This window comes from Dreissena polymorpha, chromosome 9, assembly GCF_020536995.1.
Source record: "Dreissena polymorpha isolate Duluth1 chromosome 9, UMN_Dpol_1.0, whole genome shotgun sequence".
NCBI classification, from domain to species: Eukaryota; Metazoa; Mollusca; class Bivalvia; order Myida; family Dreissenidae; genus Dreissena; species Dreissena polymorpha.
In genome coordinates, this window is record NC_068363.1 from 105,992,862 (window position 1) to 106,007,684 (window position 14,823).

At 33.7% G+C, this 14,823-nt stretch overlaps 1 long non-coding RNA gene across 1 annotated transcript; it reads left to right on the forward strand.

Annotated features, from left to right (window-relative positions):
* The first annotated feature begins 956 nt into the window (after positions 1-956).
* LOC127844096 (uncharacterized) lies at positions 957-3,559 on the forward strand. The gene is made up of 3 exons (XR_008032562.1): positions 957-1,081; positions 1,489-1,660; positions 3,451-3,559. It is a non-coding gene; the product is annotated as an uncharacterized LOC127844096 (long non-coding RNA).
* Positions 3,560-14,823: the final 11,264 nt, after the last annotated feature.

Genomic DNA, 14,823 nt, shown 5'->3' on the forward strand with positions numbered 1-14,823 from the left:
GCGGTGGTGACTGGCCTTTCTCATGATAACATGAGTATAACTGCCTGTAAGATTTGTCAGAACAACTCCAAGCATGCAATAATGATTATGATGAAGATGGTAGTGATGGTGACTTGCCTTTCTCATGATAAAACGAGTATAACTGCCTGTGAGGTTTGTCAAATCAATTCTCTATATGCAATAATGATGATGATAAAGTTGGTATAGGTGGTGACTTGTCTTTCTCTTGATTGCTTGATTATAAGTGCCTATGAGATTTGTCAGACCAACTCTATGTATGCAATAATGATTATGATGAAGGTGGTAGTGCGCACTTGCCTTTCTCATGAATACATTGATAATTACATCCCGTGAGATTTGTCAGACCAACTCTATGTATGCCATAATGATGATGATAAAGGTGGTAGTGGTGGTGACTGGCCTTTCTCATGATAACATGATTATAACTGCCTGTGAGATTTGTCAGACCAACTCCAAGCATGCAATAATGATTATGATGAAGGTGGTAGTGCGCACTTGCCTTTTTTATGAATACATTGATAATTACAGCCCGTGAGATTTGTCAGACCAACTCTCTTTATATAATAATGAAGAAAAGGGGGCATATAGTGATTGGACTGTGTGTCTGTCTATCTGTCCGTCTTTCCGCCACACTTTGCGTTCAGGTTTGAAAAATGCTCAAAACTTCTATCTCCTTGAGATATAACCTTTATATTTGTTAGGCATGTGTATATAGACAAGGCCTTTCCATAAGCACACAAATTTTTACCCCTGTGACCTTGACCTTGAACTTACGATCCGCGTTTAGGTTTCGAAATCTGCGTTTAGGTTTCGAAAAAAGCTTATAACTTATATCAAGAATTTATAGGGGGAATAAGTCATCTAATAGTGACAGCTCTTGTTCTGTTTTATTTACAGGTAAACGGACGACATTATTATTAATCATTATATGTTTGGCTTATTTTGTTTTTCAGATAAATCAAGAGTTGTGCTTAACGTGGGACATTAAACACAAAGTAACATCTGCATGCCACCCACAAACAAACGGCCTTGATGAAAGGACCAATCAAACAATCAAAAGGTAAATTTCAAACTGTTTATCACTGAGACGTGACTGTGTTTTTGCTTATTATTCACTATAAATTTTAACCAAGCATTTGCCAATCTGTTTTGTCTTTGTGTGTAAACTGGGCCTTGCTCACCCTTAAATTTACACACCAGATTTTCCAAAATTAATCATAAAGAGAGATAGGTTCCTCCTCAATTGCTGTAATTCTAACGAAGCCTTGAAGATTTGGATTTCTACCCTGAAGACTTTAGCTGGTTCAATATCAATTCTGTACAATATGTGTAGGGAGCGTAATTATTGTCTTTAAAATTTGCATTGAAATCATTAAGTTGCATAATTTATACCAGAATAGTGTTCAATATCACTTTATGTGCTTCTGATTGGTTAAAACCTCACTAATTGTCTGATTTTTGTTAAAGGGCCTTAAGCAAATTGGTCAACAACATACAGAACGATTGGGATAAAAGGCTTGATGGGGTTCTTTTCTCAATTCGGACCAAAAAATAGTCGTCAACAAAATTCAGCCCATTCTTCCTTCTGTACGGACGGGAAGCGATGTACCCGAGTCAGTTGCAGACTGTGGCTCTTGATGTATGTAAATAAAGCATCTTTGATTACATACTTAATATGTTGCTGTCAGGAGTTTAGATGAAGATTTAATGTTTTCCATATCCTGTGTCAATTTAATTGTGTTAGTCCCACATTCTTTAACATATCCTTGTTATGGAAAGGCCTAGAGTGAAAAAGAAGGGGGCAGCATAGCACTCTCTTATTGGTTCATCCCTCCTGCCCCTCATGGTTGGTCAAAACCAAAAATACGAAACAAATGCTTAAATTTTATACATTTTTAGCTCACCTCAGCACTACGAGCACATGTTGAGCTATTTATGCCCCCGGTAGGGTGGCATATAGCATTTGAACTGTCCGTCAGTGTGTCAGTCAGTATGTCAGTCTGTCCGTCCGTCCGAAAAAAAATATTAATGTTTTCCATAACTTTTGCAATATTGAAGATAGCAACTTGATATTTGACATGCATGTGTATCTCATGAAGCTGCACATTTTGAGGGGTGAAAGGTCAAGGTCATCCTTCAAGGTCAAAGGTCAAAAAACTAAATCCAAGGGAAATAACAAGCTTTTAAGGGAGATAATTTCTATTTTATATCTTTTGGCCTGTACAGATCAATTTCACAAGAGAAGTAATATTTTTTTAAAGGATATAATAAAACCAAATTTTAAGGTCACGGTCTTCCTTAAAAGTAAAAAAAATACAATCCAAGGGAAGTAATAAGCTATACAAGGGAGATAATTTCTAAACCTGCCTAATGATATATTAAAATTTTATTTCAAAGCGGCATTGTGTTTCTGACGAATACATCTCTTGTTCAATCACCTTTTGTTTGTCGTTGGTAATGCGTCATCATAATTACCTCGTGAACCTTCCCTTTCAGGTCACATTTATTGTCCAATCTTCCTGAAACTTGGTTAAATAATGTGTCCCTATTATATTTTTACCAAGTTTGAAACTAAGTTGCCAGCTGTCAAGAATTAAGTCACTAGGTAAAATTAAAGAAAAGGTTTGTGAACTCCCTAGTTTCATGGCTAAATCGTTACGAAACTTGGTTAGAATCTTGACAATATATAGGCCGAGTTTAAATCTGGGTCAGTGAGTCCACAAACCGGGTCAACTGTTTAAATTTTACCAAAATCTTGTGACTACAATAGTGGCCACATTTATGACCCAATCTTGACAAAATATTATTTTTTAAAATACCTAGTCCAAGTCATGTGTATCCAAAGACTAGGTCACTAGGTCAAGTTTTTATTATTTGGATACCTCAAACTCAGGTGAGCAATTCAGGGCCATACTTGTTAAACAACGAGTATATTTCTTGATCACCACCTTAATTATAAGTGTTTAGAATAAGAAATTCCCTAGAAATATTTAATAATTACGTCAACTTTTATGTTGTTTGTTCAATTTATGTGCTTTTTCTTTTACAACGATATATTTCTTGTTCTGTCTACATAATAAGTTATATCTTTTTTTTAAAAATACATCAACTACACTTATGAATAAACACTCACTTTGGAAACAAACATGGAAACAGAAATTATGTTTTATGTTTTGTCAAACTAAAAGAAAAACAATTCTGAATATTGACATGTAATGGACTATTTTCTCCTTCTTAAATCAAGTACTGGTATGTTTCATTCGAAATAAAGAAGTATATTCGTTTAGAAATGTTCTTTAGAAGAGTAAAAAGACTTTTGTTTGTTACACAAATGTAATATTAATCAGCAAAAGCAAAAAAATCATGAACAATACTTGTTCCTTTTTTGGTGGATTGTTTTATGATGTGCATTTGTCTTTTTTTCATCAGGACATAATAGGTGTATTGTCCGACCCAGACATGATTGAAAAACAATCCAGTGTGCGAAAGCAACAAACAGAAACCGCAGGAAAAGTTGTACTGGACAATATGTCTAAAGCCAAAAACAAAAAAAGAAAATTTAATCAAATACATATTGGGGCTAGTGTGTTAAAGTTCAATGCTTCGAGGGCGGCGAGAAAAGCCAAAGGAAATCTTGAAAGTAATTACACTGGACCATATGTTGTAGACAATATTAATGGGAATATTGCAACACTAAAAACAATGAGTGAACAGGTTTTGAAGTCTGGAGTGTCCCTCAACAACTTAAAAATATTTGTGGAATCAGCAGTGGAATTAGCAGAAAAATGCTTAAAGCTTCAAACAGGAGTCAGCAGAGTAAATAAAATACAATGTATTTGCAGTTTTACAGAAAAGCTAAGTGTTTGTCCAGTCAGCTCCTTCATTAATGAGGCTTTAAAACTAAATCAAGGTCAAATTTACTAATAACATTTAATACTAAAAAGTAAAGATGGGCACTAAAATTTTGTGTGTACATGGTTTACCTGCATAAATAATTTGGAATTGCATATTTATTTAAATTATAGAACAACAAAGTAAATGTTGAAAATTGTTCATGATACTTCTATGTATATTGTTAAATCACTCATTTTAGGGCAATTATAATTTTTTGTTTAAAGGCAATCTTACTGAACATTTGCGGATTTTAGGTGATATTTATACTGATTTTAAGGTGATGCCATGTTTTATAGTTAACTTGAATGTACAGATATTTTTCAATTCATTGCTTTGTAACTGAATTTATGTATTTTTACCACCTTCCTGTAACTTTTAATTTAGTGTTTTGTTGGAAATTGAGATTTTTATGTTAAAAAGTATGTATTATTCAAGAAAGATTAAATCAACGACAAGTGTTGATAAGTGCACATTGATAATATTTCATTCACTATGTGTGTAGTTTCCTATCCTTCACACGAATCAGTAATCATGTAAGAAACAAAAATTTGTTTGCAGCTGGTTGTAACTGCATGTGTAATTTCTATTCAAAATGATGGTTTCAATAACATGTGATTCAATTAGAAATGCATTTCTCATTTTGACCAGTTAATTATGGATAATCAGAGGATATAAAAAAAATTTATCAATTTACATAATGAAGTATTAATAACACCATGTTATTCAGGTACAGACAACTGTAACATTTATTAATTTATATGAATCATAATTACTATATGTGCTCATGCATACATGTTGATTATTGTTGATGTCTTAATAAACTAATAGTATATTATCAATATGTGTTGTTGCTCGAAAATATGTTTTTGTAGCAAGAAGTGCTTTGGGCTCGATTAATGTGAGAACTCCACAAAATATTAATAAAATCCTTCTGTGCCTTTATTTCTGAAAACAGAAGTAGCCAGTTGGTATAACACATCTCCTAAACAAGTACAGCACAGTGAAACTTAAAGGTTCTATAAATAAATCCTAATTTTTTATAACATCTTATCCACACACAAAATATTGATGATTGTGGTGCTCAAATCGCAAAACCAACTGTTTGGCAAAAATAATGCAGATGGTTAGATTATGATAAGTGCCAGAAAAAACAAACTCTGGAGATAATAATTGATATGATAATCATTGCTTGACAGAATCACAATTGATCTAAATATTTATTTATGTGGTGATGTATTTTTCAATGAGTGCCTTAAGATTCCAAGAACATATTGACTTAAAATAAATAATACCGATTGCGGCAATGACTTATTATTTCATGTTAATGAACCGCTTTAAAAATACTTTGTAGACTTATCTACTAGGCGGTGAGGACTTTTAGACCACCTCAAAAGGTGATAAACTTCAACTATATTTTGACCTAGGTCAGTAACCGACTTAAGAATATTATGCACACATAATACTGAACTTCAGTCAAAATCCACATCCTAAGGTCATTGTTTAAAGTGAATTAACTAATTGCTTCTGCAGAACAGGATAATACATGTGCATACGACAACGCAAGATAATACTTGATTTTCGTTGTAGTTATCGCATTGAAACCTTCCTCCCGAGGTGCGCATTTAAGATTAATACCGTGTTAAGAAATGCAAACACTGACCCTTCGCTTGAATTAAAATTGCTGAAATATTTTTCTTGCAACATGAACACTACCGATAATAAAATTCTACGTTTTATTATTGCAAATATGTTTTTGTAATTATCAATAGTTAGGAAATGTGCACCTCCGCCTTGACTGTGTGTGGGACGTACTCATAGATTGTCCTGTATAACAAATAATAAATATGAGTTGTATTGTATGTTAAAAGTCAAACACCAATTAGTATAAAGGTATTAACTCTTTTATTGCCTAATGTATTTCTCTTCAAACAAATCAATTGCAATATTTTAACAAACAATGTTAACCTTTCATTTTGTGTCTTTTCAAACGAACTGTATTAAGTACTAATGTATATTTTTGCGTTTATATCAATAATTTAAGATGTGTTAATATTCCAGATTTTGTTTACAAAATTTCAAGACAGCCGATTATCTATGTAGACAAACTTCAGTACATGTTATATAATAACCGCATTAATATTCATATATACATAATTACAATTGCGAGTAAACAAAATTATGAAACTTAATAAATAATAAAAACATGTACACTAAGGATAAATTATTAACAGTAGTTAATATATATTTACAACACTTATATTAAATACATATAGTTGTACTTATCAAAACAGTTCTGCATTGATGAATACATACATAGAGTCTTAGTTGAAAAAAAAACTAACGTAACACAAATAACCCCACAATTCTGACTTTGACGCATGCGACGCTGATTAATATAATTCGTGTTATATATTTAAAAAATACTACAATAACAGTGATTTGTGATTTGTGTTCAATGTGTTATATGCTAATCGCAGAACATAACCTGTTTTATCCTTTTGAGTGTCAGAAGTGAATGACAAATAAAAAAAGTTTAACGAATTACGCTAAAAACCACATACATAATGATGATTTATCAACGCACTTATTTCGAGTTATAGGCATACAGGTTCCGTTCAATCATTCGTTATTGTGCAATTTCCCCAACCGTAACATCATCTGATTTAATATAAGGAAATATAAGAAGATAAGAAAATATACACGGTATGCAAACAAATTCTTAGTAGCATGCATAGTAAAATGAACTTAAATACATAAAAACCGACTAAAACGTTCCCGCTGTGAATATTTGACCATCAGAAATATACAATTATATGAGTTAACGCTACAAATTTGTAGCATTAAGCAACTGTAACATAACGGTATATGCTTATTGTTTATTCTTATGATAGAAATTTAAGTACAGATAAGTTTAATAATAGGGAAATATTTTAATAATATGTTTGAGTATGTAACGTTGCTGTATGTTGCGGGTATTTAGGAATTAACATAACAGATGTCAGTTCCGATGGGACATGTAATGATATTTGAAAAATTGATTATGGAAGTATGGTTTCATTTCTCAAATGTAGTTCATTTATCGGTAACACGTGTTGATTTGTATTAGTCCTTGATTAACAATTTGGCTCGTATTACTTCAAACCAATACATAACGAGTCCCATTTCAGATATGGTATATAAAGAAATTAAAATAATTGATTATATAAGTGTAATTCCAATTTCCCAAGGTACATAACAGATACAAGTTCGGATTGAATGCGTATCGGGGTTTACATAATTGATTATAGAAGTGTTAGGTGTCATATTACTAATGTGGTTTGTCCATAGAGAACATCTGGTTATATGATCGAGTATGCTTAATGAAATTATCTGCACATGGTCATCACAAACTGTAACATATGGTAGATGCATGAGCGATCCTTCCAATCAACAAGGGTTATTCGAAGGGGTGGGTTTAGTAAATCAAGGGAAAAGTACAGTCAACCAATCAAGAATGGGATAGGAAATATCTCAATTTTATGTTTATGTACCCATGAATAAAATACTGTGTGGTTGTTGTAAGAAGGAGATTTCTGCTGTTAGATTTGGAAAAAGAACTTGGAGAGTTGTCACGTCTTCTTGACGTGGTGGCCATGTTGGCCGCCGCGCTGTAAAATTGTATTTCACGAACAATAGTAAGCGTTGTGTTAGAATATATTCAACAGAAATAAATCACGATGAAAACGGAAATGAACTTTGTTTGTTACTGTGTGTTTCCCACGAACGATACATAATTACGTGACACAGTACATTTTATGGTGCCGTGACCAGAATCAACCTGAAGTGTCACTTCTTTCACGGGCCAACGGAGAAAAAAAAACGCAGATGGAAAAAACGGTCAGTGTTTTCATAAATTATGGCAAACAGGGGTTTATTTCAAATTTTATCAAGTAAAAAATAAAAAGTAAAAGGCGTCAAGACAACGAAATTTTTAAGAATTGTTTTAAAGAATTTTACGAAGTTAAGTGTTTAAAGAAATAATTAATCATGTACGAAGAAATTATGCAAGTATCAAAATCATACAGTTTTTCATTGATCAGTAGTTTTTTCTAAAATATCGGGAAATTAAGAATAAAATAAATGAATAAGAAAATATTTGAAATTTACAGAATTTTTTGAGTTATAGAAGTAATGAAATTAGAAGCGAACAAGCAATTGAGTATATTTAAATAATTTTATATAATTTTTCTATGGTTAGAATATATACTTGTATACGAACTTATGTTTTTTGCATAATATAAATACATTTGTAATTGATGGTATTTTTTTAAATTGTTGATATTTTTGCAAGTTTTCATGAAATTAGAACGTATGAGGAAATGAGAATATTTGAAGAATGTTTAATTAATTTGACATTATAGGAATACGGATATATGAGGCGTATACATTTTTATAATTAAGGATTTTTGAAGGCAGTTTAATATTTTGATATTATATTAAATGAACTTATAAGATAGAATAAAAATTAGAGAGTATCCGATTTTGACGTCATTTTATATGAGATATGAAATAGAAACCTGCACATAAATGGGAATTTAGAGACGTACAAAAAAGTAAGTATACTTGACTAATTGTATGTTGTTTTATGCATTAATAAAATAAAGAAATTAGGAGGGTAAACACATTTATAAGAGAAATAATGTTGAGTGCGAATATGAATAGGGCAGACACTTATTAAAAATTATGTAAATATGTATATACGTCATTGTGTTGATTGCAAATATATGTAGGATATCGGTAATATTGAAGGTCTTGAGTAATTTTAAGTAAGAATTAAATGCGATCTGACGCGTATAGCTCAGTTAAAATATAACAATATGTACGCATTAAATTTCTAATATAATTGTTTAAGGGTTACAATTATATTTTATGAGCACGGCTGACTGATCAGCGTTCGGACATACCGAGCCCGAGGTTCTGATAACCTTAGCGTCCTCATGAGTTGGATAATTTATCCCTGTGCCATCGAAGCAAATTACGTTATGGACAGAAGATGCGATGTCGCATAAGAATTATTTGAGTAGTTCGATTAGGAGCAAAGTTCTGAATTTTGAGGTATACCGATAAATGTTCTGGTATTATGAATGCATATATGTATAAGTCTGCCCTTTTCATAAAAGTTTACACACATTTTTAGACCAACGCGAGTATTTAAGAGTGAGCAGGGTCATATGTCGATAGAATAATTCCTAAACTATAATTATATAAAGATTTGTGCATTTAAGATACGAACGCGATATATCTGTTAAAAGTGCAATACCCTAGGTAAATAAAGTAGCGCATACCTGTCACAAAATTTACTTGTAGCACGTACGTAAAATATCGAGCTGTTATGAAATGTTTAAGGGAGTGTTGCGATAGTAATTGGTGTAATAAAGGTTGTGTTTACTAAGACTTTCTAGTAAGTTGTCATGACTGTATTTAAGAGTAACTTAAGGGGATGTTTATAAATGTTTGCCATGATTTCGAACAACTAATACTTATATCAACACAACGCAGATGAAAAATTGAGATTTGAAGACCACGCAAAAGAAGAGCGACTTCGCGAGACAACGCCTTTCACAAGGAATTGAAGAATAAACAACGTGATCAGCATGGAGCATCATTGGGTTTATTCTCAAAGTGAACACATGGTTCTATCGCTAAAAGAAGATCCATCGCCAGAAGTTTTCGAAGGACAACAAGTGACGCAACACTGGACAAAATACTTGTGACGTTAAACACTATAGAGTTAGATGCAGCCGTTCAACTGTTTGACATGCGTAGATAACGTATTCGGAATGGTACTTCCGAGGCTTAAGACATCAAAGGGAACACTGTTATAGTTAAAACCTTGTGAGAATTATGGCCAATAGAAGATCTTAATGTCCCTAGAAAAGAAGAAGACGCTGGAACCAACAACGAAAATACAACAACAACGGAAACGAAAATAGATGACGCAATATGAACAGCAGAAATAAGATCATAAACACCAAACGCACGCGTATCGCCAAGGACGACCTGACGATCGGCTTATATTAATCATCACAGCAACAGGGATAGACCCGATTCCCCCACACGACTTGAAGACGGATCGATCTTAATCTCCGCGACGGCAGTAACCGGTCCGACTTCAAGCGACTTCATTCGCCGCGAGTCGCAACTTCAATACTTCATGGACGACAACAGATGTACTGAAGACAACCGATCAACAGACGATGTGCTCCAATACATCCCGATTGACATTGACATTGTATAACAATAACTAATATATCTATTTCAGCCGAGACGCTTGTAAAGAAAAATATTATTGTTTTCCGCATATTTCCCATCAAAGATGTGTTTATATGAATTATGTTTTCAAGTACTTCGTAATTCGATAATTAAATTTCAAAGATTTTTTTGTATCATAAAATGCAAAAAAAATCAAAATAAGAGGGAGGGTTGTGTGACATAACGGTATATGCTTATTGTTTATTCTTATGATAGAAATTTAAGTACAGATACGTTTAATAATAGGGAAATATTTTAATAATAAGTTTGAGTGTGTAACGTTGCTGTATGTTGCGGGTATTTAGGAATTAACATAACAGATGCCAGTTCCGATGGGACATGTAATGAAGTTTGAAAAATTGATTATGGAAGTGTGGTTTGGTTTCATTTCCCAAATGTAGTTCATTTATCGGTAACACGTGTTGATTTGTATTAGTCCTTGATTAACAATTTGGCTCGTATTACTTCAAACCAATACATAACGAGTCCCATTTCAGATATGGTATATAATGAAATTTAAATAATTGATTATATAAGTGTAATTCCAATTTCCCAAGGTACATAACAGATACAAGTTCGGATTGAATGCGTATCGGGGTTTACATAATTGATTATAGAAGTGTTAGGTGTCATATTACTAATGTGGTTTGTCCATAGAGAACATCTGGTTATATGATCGAGTATGCTTAATGAAATTATCTGCACATGGTCATCACAAACTGTGACATATGGTAGATGCATGAGCGATCCTTCCAATCAACAAGGGTTATTCGAAGGGGTGGGTTTAGTAAATCAAGGGAAAAGTACAGTCAACCAATCAAGAATGGGATAGGAAATATCTCAATTTTATGTTTATGTACCCATGAATAAAATACTGTGTGGTTGTTGTAAGAAGGAGATTTCTGCTGTTAGATTTGGAAAAAGAACTTGGAGAGTTGTCACGTCTTCTTGACGTGGTGGCCATGTTGGCCGCCGCGCTGTAAAATTGTATTTCACGAACAATAGTGAGCGTTGTGTTAGAATATATTCAACAGAAATAAATCACGATGAAAACGGAAATGAACTTTGTTTGTTACTGTGTGTTTCCCACGAACGATACATAATTACGTGACACAACTACGAATAGCGATACCCGACAAGCCAACGCGTGACACTACAAAATCCTGTTCCAGTGTTATTGTGTTTCAAAACGGACAAAAGTTCAAGAAACTAGAAACAAACATTAAGTAAACATTTTGCACGTAGGAACACCGATAATCCGTCGTTTTTTCTAAAGCATTATAAGTTTAATGCATTTAACTTTTAAGAAATAAAATTGGTATGTCATGTGATGCGTAAGAGGTCTCTTACATATAAACTGCTTTTCATCATCCATGCTTTCCCCACAGCTCCATTATACATTGTCCGCCAACCTGCAATTACTTACTTCATACAATAACCTCCCTGTTATACCCACCTGCCTCGTACACTTACTCCCTCCTCTCCACGCCCTCCTTTTAATTATCTCACATCTGTACTTACGTCCCGTCTTCACTTCCCTCAATCTTGCATGTACTTCCCTCATGCACTTACCTCAATTATATTCTTAACTTCTTCCTGCACTTGAACCCCTCGAACGCTTACCTCATTACTGCATTACCACCATCCTAAACTTACCACCCTCAAATACTTAGTCCTTCACACACTTATCTCGCTCATACACCCCTCCTGATCTTACTTCCCTTCTCCGCATACACTTACCTTTTCCCTGCACTATTCTCCCGCCTTCATATTATCTCAATTGTACACATAACCTCATTTTTACAGTTACCTACCTTCCACGCTTTTTTCCCTATAACACTTACCTCCCTTATTCCCTTTAGTCCCTCCTTAATAGACAGTCGAAATGTTTTGCTTCTATAGTGAAACAACTTCAAAAACATATTCACTGTTATGTAATCGCCGGCACCTAGATATTGGTTGGTTCATTAAATTCGATGTTAGTTGTTACTTATTCTATTCCTTATAGTAAAACGAATTAACACAGATTACACACAGCAATTTAATTTTGAAAAACTTAATTACGTCGGAGCTATTTAAACACATGTACTTTTTGAAAAGGTCTCGTCGCTTGTGGTTAACGATTATTTAATATGATTGTTAGTGTCAGAGATATTGCAGAAATCGAATTGTATCGAGTATTCGGAAAATATGTGTTTAAAACAATGGATTTTAATACATTATATGTCCCAGAACGAATAGCGTTTGATGTTGCAACCATGTGATCCGATCTACTCCAGAGGAAGAAAAACAAATGCATTCTTGTTGAAATAAAATTATTAAAAAGTATCGGATTTTCAGCATATTGTTATGACACATTTTGAACTACAAAAATCTTTTCCTTAGTCCCTTTTTCAGAACTAACAGTTAATAGGTTATAGGAAAATGATGTTCACCTTTGTGAAGAAAGCATGGAACTTTGTATATATCCATTTAAAGGTAGGCTAAATTCAATAATATGTAATGACACGCGATTGGATAACTCTATATGCCCTCAAATGAGGCTCCAAAAGGGGGCCCATTTTATATGTTTTTATTTTTGAGTAACAGGATAGAAAAAAATAGTTTCGTGGACATCGATACTTCTTTTTTGAAGTAAATTAAATCTTGTAAATTGACAGTCAACCAACGAACATAATGAACATGGTACATTTCAAACATCTATGGTACCATCTATCCCAGGCATTCTACATACATCTCGTAATTAGCCACCCATTGAGATTTCGTAAACTGTAAAAACAGTATTTCAAGCTCAATTGTTTTATTCTAGTACGCAAATTGAGGGTTGATATCTTCATTATGCATCGTACCAGCTAATAATCTAATTTTTAAGCACTATCTCTGGCTCTTTCGGAATACTCTTCATTAGCTTTACACTTCAATACACTTCAACACCGTTATTTCGAAGTCGTCGGGACCGTTAAAAAAACTTCGGATTAACGATAATTCGAAATAAACATTTGACAGAAGACTTCTTTGATTCTGTAAAAAATGAAACGTTGTGGAATTCACATGGTTCGGTTACACGCTTACTGAAAAGCGTAAACTAGTCAAATAGCAATAGATTTCCACTTGTAACAAATGGAGGAATAAAACGATTATTTTTCTTGTTTTTATTTTTGTCTTTTTACAGAACATATAAACTATAATGAATAGCACAAATTATCAGACATACATACATATTAATACATTTTCGAAAATTAATTAACATTTTTAACTAATACGCGATGTCTCTCTGAACACCGGCGTTCGCGCAGACGAAAAAGGTGTAATTATCGGCTTTTGACGAGCCACGACAAAGGTGTGAAATTACGCTTAATATTTTGCAGTTTTGCCTTCGGATTAAAGATTGTTAATAAGTTGCGAATTATAGTGTTGGGACCGACTGAATCACTTCGAATTAACGATTTCTTCGTTTTAACGAAGTTCGGATTTACAATGAAATTTTACATTAAACAAAGAAGAACCAATATCGGGACCCGAAAAATACTTCGAAATAACGGTGACTTCGGATTATCGGTGTTCGAAATAACGGTGTTGAAGTGTATATAAAGAGCAGCTCCTTGGTGGGCTCACTGACCACGTGAATTACTAGCACCTTTCTGTATGTCGTCAGCTCTACCAGCCGTGGCAATTCAAGCTGTGTTTATTGCTGTTATCCAACCACTATCATATAACCATTCACCGAGGACTTACAAAAATGTCATCTCGATGTGAAGTCCACCCATCATTATAACATACTTTCTCTCACCGTATTCCTCTGGCCATAACCACTGAATCTGTTTTGAAATATCATACAGTGGCTCATCTACAGTTAATACAGGGGTCTGAAGAGGATTATTGTACTGCGTCGCCTGTTTTTATAACATCCATGCCATGCTTTATCATAGCAAATGAGTGAGCATTGTCACGAAAAATAGGTTACAAAGCTGTTATTGCCGGGACTGGTGGACCTTCTAAACATTAACTTGCAAAATAAGACGACCACGAAATAACTGGAGTTTGACGTTACTATTTATGCTGTACAACTCATTGACATGGTTTACCCACTCATACTGTGATTGGTCAGACTCAATTTGTAAGGTAGGTGAAAGTGAACAACCTTGGATAACTGGTGGAGTATATGGCTGTGACTCACTGCAACAGGTGATAGTTCTGTATAATGTTCCGGCAATTCTTTGATTACCTTTGATTTCACAATACTTTCATTTCACAAATAATTCTGTACAATCTGATTTTCACTCTGCACTTATGAATGGTCTTGAGTAAGGGATATTTTGCAGCTCCTTGGAAAAATTCCTTTGCTAATGCCGATGTTGGATTGTGGTCGGTATTATCCAAATTACCTGTTATAAAGCCATTCTCTTGAACAACAGGGGGACACACCACTCCGCTATATTTGTACATGGATATAACTGCATTGGCTACAGACTAAGATACATTTAACACACGGTCATAGGATACGGAAAGTCCTTTTTGCAACAATACGTCTGCACGCTCTTTCCGTCTGGTTTTATTGTGTACTGTAAGGTCCATTTATTAGGGCAACATTGTCTCTCTATCTGAAGGATGCCGCGT